Raw genomic sequence first — 12261 nt, 5'->3', positions numbered from 1 at the left:
AATCTTTTGGCCACAAATCCCGGCCTTATACTTCTCTATGCCTATGTCTATTGTGTGCTTAACCTTGAAGATCCATCTCAAACCCACAAATGATTTATCTTTCGATCTTGGGACTGCTTCCCAAACACTGTTCTTTACAGTGGATTCATATTCTTCCACCATTGCATCAACCCAAACAAGTTGCTCTACTGCTTCCTCGAAAGAGGATGGCTCAATTTCTACAAGCTTAGTCATTAGAGCCATGTAGCCCGCATACCTCTCAGGTGACCTCCTTTGCCTACGCAAATTTGAAGGAGTTCACACATTCTCCCTCGTATCTTGCACCAATCTATCACCTTCCCTGGTTCTTTTTCTACCTTCTATGGATGGTTCTGCTTGAGCGAATGTCTCCACTCTGCTTCCTCTCTACACCTCCAATTATGGTTGCTCCACAACTTCTTAAGGCTTCTCCCAAGGCTCCTAAATTGGAGCTAAAAGCTCCTCTTCTGGTGGGATCTGAAGCTCCCTCTCAAGAGAGCACTACATCAGTTTCTACTAATTCAAACTTTACATCCCTTCGCACAACTATCATTCTCAGGGAAGGTAAGTACACATGTAATTGTGTGGAGTTTTGGTGTAACCCACGAAAACTCCCAACTTTGTTGTCGGCTCAAGCTTCTTCCTCGAATCTTTGGAGACATGGCAGTGAACAAAGGCTCGAAAAATACTAAAGCGAGACACATTTGGATTTCTCCCCAAGAAGTCCTCCTCCGGTGTAATCATACCAAGAATCTGATAAGGACTCTAGTTCTACAAGCAGACTATTATGTTACATGCCTCTGCCCACAAATGTAGTGGTAGGCCTTGGTCATGTAACATAGCTCTTGCAACTCCAACAATGCTATGGTTCTTTCTCTCAGCTACCCCATTCTGTTGTGGGTTGTGGGGTGTTGTCAACTCTCTTTGAATGCCTTCTTTTGCACATAAATCCTTGAAGTCATTTGAAACATACTCACCTCCATTGTCACTCTTGAGAGCCTTCACCTTCTTGCTGGTCTCTTTCTCAACTAGTGCCTTGAATTCTACAAACTTGGAGAATGTCTCATCCTTCTTCCACATGAAGAAGATCCAACACTTCCTTGAGAAATCATCAATAAAAATAACAAAATATTTATGTCTAGCAGTGGAGGTTGTCGAGAAAGGTCCACAAACATCAGAGTGGACTCTTTCCAAGACTGCATGTGCTTTGTTGTCTCAATCATGGAATGTGGATTTTACATACTTCCCTAAGGCACAACTTTTGTTGCATAATATTTAAGGCACCATGATTCGAATGGCCCAATATCTCATGCCAAAGTTCGCCAACATTGCGGCTCTGCACTTTCTCTGCCTTACTGCTTAATGTAGCACAATCTTCCACATCAAGTTTATACAGGTTCTTCACACGAACCCTGATCTACTTCACCTATGTGTCTTAGAATCTTTAGCTCTGCTAAAGATAACATCATAACCACGGTCTTCCAAAATTGCTACAGAAATGAGATTCTTCTTTAGGCCTGGCACAAGCATGACATATTTGAGGTGAAGAGGGGATCCCAAGTCCCTCTGAAAGGTTACTATACCAATCTCGGTAGCACTATACCTTCTGTCATACCCCAGCTCAATATTCATCTAGAGATCTTTCTCCTCCAGGTCATTGAAAAACTCCCTACACCCTATCATGTGGAACGAGGCACCAGAGTCCAAGTACCACACACTCCCCATCATTGTGTTGCCCATGCATGCGATAAGGGTGAAGTGAAGCTTGATCTATGCAGGCAAAGCTTCACCTGCTGCTCCTCCTGAGTTCTTCTTGCTAGACTTTTTGTGTGGACACTTCGTAGCATAGTGCTCGAATTCATGACAATTGAAGCATTTGATTTTGGACAAGTCTTTCTTCTTCCCCCTTGGGCTAGATTCTGGTTTGGTTTGATATTTTCCCTTTTCCATTCTTTCCCTTTCCAACTAATGCAAATTTTTCTTCATCCTCTGCTTTGGATGAAATTCTATCCCAGTTATTTCTACTGAAATCTTCTTGAACCAAATTAGACCATAACCTTTCCCACTTCAGTTAATTTTACCTTCCATTCATCAAGTTCTAGTAGCTATGCCAGCTTTTGGGAAGGCCTGGAAGAGTTAGGCTCACCAGGTCATCTTCTGTAATAGTCACACCAACCCATCCAAGCTCATCACGAACTTGTGTAAATTTGTAGAGATATTGCGGAATAGTGTCATTCATCTACATCTTGATATTTCAAAGTTTGTCTTTGAGGGCCATTTTCCTATGATCAATTCTATTCTCGAACAGCTCTATCAGTGCCTTCCACATTTCTAAAGGAGTTTATTTCCCATGTATATTTAAGACAATGTGGTCTCAGACTCCCTCCAAGATTATTCTCCTCGCCTTGGCTACATCTTTCTTCCATTGAGCTAGGTTATGGGAATCAGATGATATTGGTTTTGCAATGTCCGCCATGACATATTCTAGCAATCCATTGTCATCGAGCACTGCCTCTATACAAGGAAATTCGAGCTTCCTTCCAAGGCATACTCTAATCTCAACCCGTTGAAGGTCATATTCCCAACTCTTAAGAGATCCTGCTACACTGAAGCTGCAAATTTGAACCTCCTGAGGAACAACTTCAAAATTCCCATTCTAATGTGAATCTCACTATGATACCATGCAAACATATGGTGATAGAATTGCAACTGCTCAAGAAATTTTAATCTAAATCAAGAGACACATCTCTACTCTATTGCTCCGTGGAAATTAATTCACAATTTAGAACAACAATCTCTTATATGTAATAAGAAATAACACAAACGCATATTATTTTTTTATAGGGGAAAGCAATAACTAAAAACCCCTTAAGCATGTTTGCATTAATCAGATGAATAGAGAATGTATTACAATTGCTAGCTCGCTCTGAGCTCAACCTGCAAGTGAATAACCTATCTCTCTACTCAATGAGAAGCTCTGACCCATACTTTGATCTTGATGGTTTCATTATGATTCTTTCTCTATGATTGAAAGCTAATTAACATGCTACCAAATGGGAAGGATCCCTCACTTGGAACATGTTGCTACTTTTTACATTGGTTAGTGTAGCCTATAGTTAGAAGGTTTCATTACAACAACTATGTTGCTTTCCTATAGTGGTATATTAACTCCGACTTGTGTTGTAATATGCTATATTTGTAACTGTGTGTGTAAAGTGTTTGTCAAAGTAAAGTTGTGTGACTTTATATATATGAGCAATGTTGATGTTTATTCTTAGGCTTGAATTTGATTAAATATCGTATTAAGATTTGCACTATGTAATACATTGCTCCTTTACTTGGTTTAATTTCTCTTAGTCTATCATGAGATTTAAAAGAATATCACTAACCTCTGATATTAAATTGATTACATTTGTTATAAGTACAACAATGCTTTGAATATTTACGAGATTAAGTCATAGGAACCAACAACCATTTCATTCCTAATTGTTATACTTGGGTTTCAATATTCTATTTGAACAACATTTGATTAAGCATTGATTTAGTTCATAGTTTTCACATATGAATTTGATATTCTATTTGGATGTTATTTGTTGCCTCTATATAGCTAATTTGTTTCATATTCTTAATACACTGTTTACATAGTATTTGGTTAGCATCAACTTTGTTCATAGTCTTTACACCTAGGTTTGATACTTTGTTTGAGCGCTCTTTGATTGTCTTAATGTAGATACTTTGTCTGACATTTTCAATGCCCTAATTTGAATTTCCAGCACTTGGTCTTGTGTGATTAAGTACAATTGCTAGAATCCACTAATTCTTCAATCCAACCTTCTTTTGATAACACGAACACTGTCTCACAGAGTGAATGATTGGATCCTTGATTTTGCAAGGGGATTTAGGGAAAGGAATAGTAATTGGCCTTTAAAATCAAAGTGTGTTTACTAGCATCAAGTCTTCTCTTATGCATAGATCACTTAGTTGTTTATGATTACATTCATAGGATTCAAAATAAGAAGCTTTTGACTATTAATTGAATTTAGTATTAGTTTTGGGACTAAGCTAGAATTTATTTATTGATTTAGACCATAGAGTGATTGCTCTGCTTGATTAGTCAGTGGGACAATTTATACTCCATCTCATTTCCTTCACATATTATGCCAACAACTCGCAAGTTACAACCCTAATTGACAAAGTAAAGGATTTATTAGTGACGACTAAATAACACAACACATGTTTTATAGGTTTAACATCTACCAACCCCACTTCTTCTATCTTATATTTGCAAAAGTTTACCATATGATCCAAACTTACATCCCCCATCCTATCCAACCTTACATTCCCCCCCCCCTTGCCCTCCCCACACACACCTTTGATCTATTTAAAGTGAAACTCAAGTCTTCCCCAACAATTGCCTCTCATTCATTGTGCACTCCACAAAGAAATAATCCTCCTAATATGCTTTTATTTCATCACAAGGGCCATAGCAATTAATCACATAAACCTTCTGACCTAATTGTTGAAATTTAATATATGTCCATGAACTTGATATATACCATAATAATTGACTAAGGAAATGGAATTTTTCCTAGCAATTAGGAACCCCTAAAATTTCCTATTGTTTCCACACACAGAAATCCCAATCCTTCATTACTTTTCCTAAAAAACCTATAGTCTTATGTTGGTAGGTTTTTGTCATAAGAGAAAACAAGCCCCTTAACTTAATGGTTGTGGATAAAGAAACAAACAAATGATAAATGCATTGAAAATTGTAGTGCTTAGTTGTGTTTGCATTAATGGAAACTTAATTGATACAAGATTTGAAATCCAACTATGTGAAGAAATATACTTAACATGAAGAAAGAAATAACGAATATGAACATTTTATCTCTTTAATGGTATGGCAAAGTACAACAATACTTGATGGAGAAGCTTGATGAAGGAAAATTGGTTCTAAAGCCCCTCCTTGGGATGGGACCTTTGCATCCTTGGTGTGCTCCAACTCCAACCTTGATTAACAAAGAAGGCAAAACTCTGAAAAGTATAATCAAGAGAAGAATGTTCTTAGGATTCTGGTGGTGTTATTACAACATAACCTTATATGGATTGATGTGGATGAGTGACCTCAACAACTTTATTTATAGTTATAGGGTGAACAATCTTGTTAACACGGTCTTCCTTGCAGTGGTTAAATATGACTAGATCCATGGTTAATGATAGAAATTAAGGTTTGATGAGGTCTACGTATATCTAGCATTCCATTACGACAAGTCAAGTGTGTAAAAATTCCTTGTATATTCAAACTACAAATTGTAATGTGCTAAAACAATTGGCTTGAATCTACTCTACTCATTAGCGGAAACAATAAACCATCGATGAAATCACAAAGCATACAAGAGAAATAATTCAATCACACACAACACAATGATTTCCTGGGGAAAACAACAGCTAAAAGCCCCTACTATCTATATATTGCATTAGTCAGAAAATATGAGAAGATTACAATGCTTTCCTCAAGTCTGAACAACCTCTGCATTATCTCTATTTGCCTCACTTCTTCTTAAACAAGCGTAGACCAATACTTAGCCAATTTCTTGCTTTCCCAAGTCCCTATTTCCTTGCGTTGTTCCTCACGGAATTAACCGCTATTTAATTGGGAAATTCCTCAATTATGAATTGTGCAATCCTCATTGGCATTCCTCTAATTGCATGCACCATCTGTTTAATTTGGATGATTTTAAAACTGATAGTACAGTGTCCCAGAACTCCAATCTCAACTGGGTCTTTCTCTGATTGACATGCATGAGTTAATTATGAGTGAACCTTCAGTTTACTGGTTGATCACTTCAGGCAACACCACATTGCACTTCAGGCAACACCACATTATACTCCAGGCAACACCACACTACACTTCAGAAAACACCCCACTGTACTTCAAGCAACACCACACTACACTCCAGGCAACACCCCACTATACTTTAGGCAACACCCCACTTGACTACAGGCAACACCCCACTCGACTGCAGACATCGCCACAATACTAGACCTCCCACTAATTACGCCATCAATTGGAACTAGTTTAACTAACTTTAACTCAATTAAACTGAATTCATTAATTACAACTCAAAATAAACTCAACTAGTGCTCCTAATTGTAGGAGATACTCTACATGACTCTAGTTAGACCCTCAACTCGAATTAACTGAGCTAACTAGGTCAAATTAACTTAGTTAACTATTACAAGTTTTCATGAGATGTGGAATTACAATTTTATTCCCAATTTAATTCAAGAACAAAATTAAATTAGGATTTTCTTTTTGCATTTTCAACAGAGTGCATTAATTGGATAAAAAAATAGTTGAAAAATAATGAATTTTGGGGTAGTGCAGTTTTTGGGCTTTTATCTACACTATTTGCACACAGTTAATGAGCCAATACTTGCATTGGATAACTTCGGTTAATTTCTAAGGTTGGCTTGACTGATTCTAATAAGTTTGAATCATATGACGATGAAATGGAGCAAAGGATGATGGCTATGCATACCAAAGCAATATATTCAAGTAAAATTGCTTAGATTGATGCAAGTGAACAATTTTAAGGTGATAACACCTTATGCCCTTCAACCATTGTTTCTTACAACAAAATCACATTTGGTTCGTGAAGTACCACTGAGTGAGACACATCATGTTTTTGGGGAAATTTCTTAGACCTCCACACTCATGGATGAAATAATCATTGGGTAACCCTTGAGGGGGTTTGTCATCCTCCAAGGACCCCTCTAATTGATTTTTTCTTACCTCGTTGAATTTCTTTTAGAGGTTTTTCTAATACATAATGGAGAAATGAGATTGGATCCCTCAAATGATTAAGTCCTAAACCCCATTCAGAAGCTTCTTCCCCAATGGATGTTCCTCCCATTCTAGATCCTAAATGATATCTGAACATACTATTGGCATCTAGAGGCTCCTCCAAAATAGTTTATAAGGACCATGACTCTTGTGTTTAAAATCTTCCTAGGACCAACTACCATTTTGAAGTGATGGGTTACCATTCTCTTTCGTGGGGACTATGTTATGGTCACCCTACCCATTTTTGGATGATTCATTCCTTTTATTTCCTTGAAAACCTCTTGATGGGATTCTGCATATTTATACAAGGGTGAGCCAACTGCCAGTGTGCTAAAATTAAAAGTACCCTTTTTCAAATGAGGAGTAATTTCATAATTGCGAGGAACATAGTTACTTGAAACATATTTGATTGTTATAGAGTCCAACTCTTCTATGATGGCTTTTTATCCTGTGTGTCATCTCTTTTCGAAAGAGAACTTTGGCTAGGTTCTTCTTGAGATATTTGATTGACCTTCCCTTGCACCATGTAATCCTCACTTGCATTCAAGACTAGGCTATATTGGATTGATTTGAGTATGTTTTTCTTCTTCTTCTTCTTTTGTGTCAAAGCCAATCCTACAACACTTGGCATCCTTTTACCATCCTGTCCATTCGTCCCTTGAATTGGCTTTTTTGGCCATAATTTTTTAGAAAAAGATTGAGTACAATCCTCCAAAATGTACCATAAACATTTTGAATATGGGTTACTTTCCATGCCACAAGCTCCAAACTTTTGAGAGTCCTTCCTTGAATTCAACTCCACCAAGATATAAGTCAATGTCCTATAAACATTGGATTTGTATGAGTCATCAACATTAATTGTTTTGTCTAGGCTATCTCTAATTCCTCTTAATATTTTGTTAGTATAAAAGCTCAATATAATCCTAGGAAGCTTAACCCATTTCAGAATTTTATAGGAGGCTTCCATCCCTAGGTCAAAACAAGTAGAGAAACTCTGTAGAGATAAGAATGAGGACCCCTGATACCTTGAGCTTCTAACATTTTTTTCTAGGCTTCCTTCCATCTAAACATAAAAGTGAGCCAAAGTTTTGTGAAAAGATGAATTTTTGTTCTTTAACCTAGTACTAGAACCTACATTTTGTAGCCAATGAAGCATGTATGTTTTGAAAATTGGTGACATGAAAATTTCATATTAGGGTTTTCTTTAGAATACTCAATGCCCTAATCCAACAATAAGTCTTCCTCTAAAATCATTCTAACTTGATTCTTCATTTGGTTAACACTATTATTTTCCCTTTTCACCCTATTTTCAACTAGATTGCCCTAACTATTCATTATCGATCTCTTATTTTTGCTAATAACTTCCAGATCCAACCCACTCCCTATAAACCTTGAACCATGTAGAACCTCCTATGAACTCGAGATATTGCCTAGGCCATTCAAAACCTATGAAAAAACCCAAACTCTGGCTCTAATCAAGTTGGGTCCTCTAGATACAAAATTGACATTAAATGCCCCTTTACTTTCTACCCTTATAATTTGTGCCAACAAAACTTATAGTGCAAAATTGTGTAGATACTATATACTTTACAACCTAACAAATTTTACACTTTATGCTATAGATACATATTTATACACCTTTCCCACTTTTTCTAAATAATTCACTACTTGCCCACGAAACTTGATTGATTCACCCCATGATTAGGACCTTGCTCATTAAAGAGACAAAAACTTAACTTATTTACTTTGGTAGGAGTGCTTAGGGCCATGCTCATTGAAGAGACAAATTTATCAACTCTCATAGCAACATTTTGTGTAACCAACAAGTTGATCACCGACTTCCTTCCTTGCTTCTTATCTCTCCATCTCAATGATATGTTGTTATTAACCATTCAAATTAAAAAACTATATAATATTATATCTTTTAATGAAAGCAAATGTTAAAAACCATGCACTAAGCCAATAATTGACTTAGTGCTTTTTTCATCTTGTATATTGAATACAACTTTATTTACATCCAACCAACCATGAAGATGAAAAGATACTAAGCCAATTATTAATTTAGTCATGGTCCTTAAGATTTGCAAAATAAATGTAAAACCCTAAGGAGCTTCCTTTTAGCGTCTGGCTGGAGATGTGGAAGGCAACTCTGTTGGAGGGTTAGAGTAAGCGTTCTGGCGATTTGATAGCGATCGGAAGGTTTTACTCTTCGCACCTGCAATGAGGGCCAAGGTTAGTCTTCGTTTCGATTTTACGGACTCTTGCGTATATTTGTTCGTCCTTTGCTTGGGTTTGTTATTATGCTATGGTTTTTTTGCTTTTTGGTTATTTATTTGGATGTCCCTTAATTCAGATGGAAGGCTTTTCTTTGAGATGCCTGTATTCTTCGTTTTTTTCCTTTTTTTGCTCCATTTACAAATTTATGGCTTGGTTGTTTGTTTTCCTCTTCTATCATCTGGCTGTCCAGGACAGGAATTTTGCTGTAATTTTGCTGTAGAGGTTATCTAGTAAATGGGCCGCATTGAGATGTAATTACAGTTTCAGTCTTTCCCCGTTCAGAGGAATTTTCACTGCTACGATTTTGAGTGACCCAATGCTCCATTTGCATTTACACTCTTATGTAACAAGTCTTGGAAGGCCTGCACTGTAGACTGCAGTTGTCTATTATTTGGAGCATTTTTCCCATTCTCGATTAGGTCTTTCCATTATTCTATTAGGAAACAATCGATGCCCTTGTATGTAATTAATGGGTCTACGCAAATGGGATATTCATTCTTCTATTCCATGGCCTGTAAATCTCCTGATTGACATTTTAAGGTTATTTGAATTAATTGCCGTCTGAACGTAGACGTTAACAGAACTTGAAAAATTTCTCTCTCTTCAATCTGGAATCTGGATATTGATAGCGCAATATTTGTAATCCACGAAAGTCTCTATATTTAATCCATGCAAGTATTTATATTTGATATTTTATAGTTGAAATCAGAATATACATAGACATGTCTCTTTTCGATAACATTCAGAGCCGAATAGATGTGTACTGTCTTCTCTCCAAAAAAGACTGAAAAAAGGAGTAACAGATGTGTAATCTCTAATTATTGTTCAACATTTTTAGAGCACTTAATTGCAAGTGTATCCTTATTTTTAATATTTATTGCATTTTACTACTTGTGTATTGGGTTTTCTTATCCAAAATTAAGTGGAGTCTCTTCAATCTTCAATGTCTAGTTTTTAATTTCAAACATATATGGCCTTCAAATGTCTAGTTTTTACTTTCAACATATATGGCCTTTGTTGACATAATGTATAAATACATCAATTGTCATAGATATTCAGTCAAGACTTTCGGATCTTTTCATTTCATTTCATCAGATTTGGAGAATATAGAACTTGTATTGTAAATAAAATTGTATTTTCTGTTCCACGGGATTGAAGGTCAAGACTTTGGGATCTTTTCATTTCATTTCATCAGATTTGGAGAATATAGAACTTGTATTGTAAATAAAATTGTATTTTCTGTTCCATGGGATTGAAGGTGCTCGAGTAGGAGATCGGTTAGACTGAGTTTATTTCATGTAAATGTTTGCTCATGCTGTCATTGTTGGTTCTCCTGGTTTTAGATATCTCTGACATTGTATTACATTATGTAAAGGATCTATCTAGTTTGAAACTTTATTCTATTTCCGGTTTCTCCAGTGGTGGATATTTTTCCCTTAAATAGTAATTTTAAATTACTTTATTCTCTTCACAGTGGAAGAAGAAGCGAATGAGGAGGCTCAAAAGGAAGCGCAGGAAGATGAGGCAGAGATCTAAGTAACTTAACATGGGTGGCTGTTTCCGGAATAGCTTTGGATGCTGGAGACATCTAATACTGTTTTTTGCAGTTTTTGATGGTGTGCTTCCTAGCCCTTGCTGTGGTGGAGAATGCAATTTTTTGCATGGTGTGTAGCCTGCTTGGATGTTCTCATCTTTATTTTCATCAGAGGGGTAGCACATGGAAACATACGCTCTACATGCGTTTCAGAGGCCGTTTCTTGTTATTTGCCACTATCGGACTATAATATTTCGCTACAGTTGAAATGTTACAATGGACAATACTTTGTTAAAGTTTTGCTAGTGTTACCATATTTTGAATTCAGTGCTTTTTAGAGTATTGAATATTGAAAATATTACAATGGACAATACTTTGTTAACGTTTTGCTAGTGTTACCCTATTTTGAATTCAGTGCTTTTTAGAGTATTGAATATTGAATTTGTTAGGTTTTTTTTCAATACTTTTGTTTTCATTACTGAAAAAAATACTTGTATTATCTATAAGTACCTTTGCTGGTAAGTGCGTTCCGAGTGGAATATCACGTTACAACTACTTTTGTCATTGTCTATCTGCTTTAGTGTTGTTGACTTGTGATAATTTGATGCCTTGGAATGTTGTGGCCAATAAGTAGACATTTTTTTCTGTTTGTTGTGAAAAATGCGTGTTGGTAAAAGTGGGATTGCAGGCATTTGAGAGAGAAAGGGCAATGGATTTACCATTTAAAGTATAACCTGAAGAGTTTTAAAAAGGTTGGCTGTGCGTTTGGGAATATCACGTTACAACTACTTTTGTCATTGTCTATCTGCTTTAGTGTTGTTGACTTGTGATAATTTGATGCCTTGGAATGTTGTGGCCAATAAGTAGACATTTTTTTCTGTTTGTTGTGAAAAATGCGTGTTGGTAAAGTGGGATTGCAGGCATTTGAGAGAGGAAGGGCAATGGATTTTACCATTTAAAGTATACCTGAAGAGTTTTAAAAAGGTTGGCTGTGCGTTTGGGCTTTCAATCTCGTTCTCCTTGGAAAATAACCGAGGGTATTACTTTGAATTAATATCGAAGTGTCTGTGTTATGCATGTGCATGCTAATGCTGTATGTATATGATCGAACGGTAAATTTATTTCGGGACGGTCTATAGAGTGTTTCAAGATTTGCACATGTTGTGTGAGTAGATTTCTCTTATACTATCTCAATGTTATAGAAAAGCTAGGGTCCTTTCTAATCAATGCATGTTTTGGCATAGGCTTGCAACATGGCTAGGCCTCATTTATTGGCTCAGTTATTAGATAACCTCAATAATGTGAAAACAATGAATCTAATGTTAATTAGATAATGAATTGCAATGTAATAATGAATTTTACCATTTTCTTTTAAACTGAATGAATGGTTCGTATTCTGGTGTTTTAATTTATTATAGTTCGGAGGACATGCTAGGGTCATTTATGTTTATTTTTTTCACTGTAAATATTACTTTTTTGTTATTCCTTTGAATAAAAAAGTACATTTTTGCTGTTTTACAACTTTTCAGTTTTTGTCTGAATCTGCTACCAGTGTAATAGCTCAAGGCTCTACATTTCAAGACTG

The 12261-nt window shown here is 36.2% G+C and overlaps 1 long non-coding RNA gene across 1 annotated transcript; it reads left to right on the top strand.

Moving 5' to 3' along the window:
- Positions 1–8705: 8705 nt before the first annotated feature.
- Positions 8706–11137, top strand: LOC149228408 (uncharacterized). Its single transcript, XR_016247863.1, has 2 exons — positions 8706–9097; positions 10617–11137. It is a non-coding gene; the product is annotated as an uncharacterized LOC149228408 (long non-coding RNA).
- Positions 11138–12261: the final 1124 nt, after the last annotated feature.

The sequence above is a fragment of the Pinus tabuliformis genome, chromosome J (genome assembly GCF_031772625.1).
Source record: "Pinus tabuliformis cultivar Carrire ecotype Pingquan chromosome J, CPIR1, whole genome shotgun sequence".
Classification (NCBI taxonomy): Eukaryota; Viridiplantae; Streptophyta; class Pinopsida; order Pinales; family Pinaceae; genus Pinus; species Pinus tabuliformis.
Note: the sequence above shows the minus strand (reverse complement) of the source record. Positions and strands in the feature narration are given on the sequence as shown.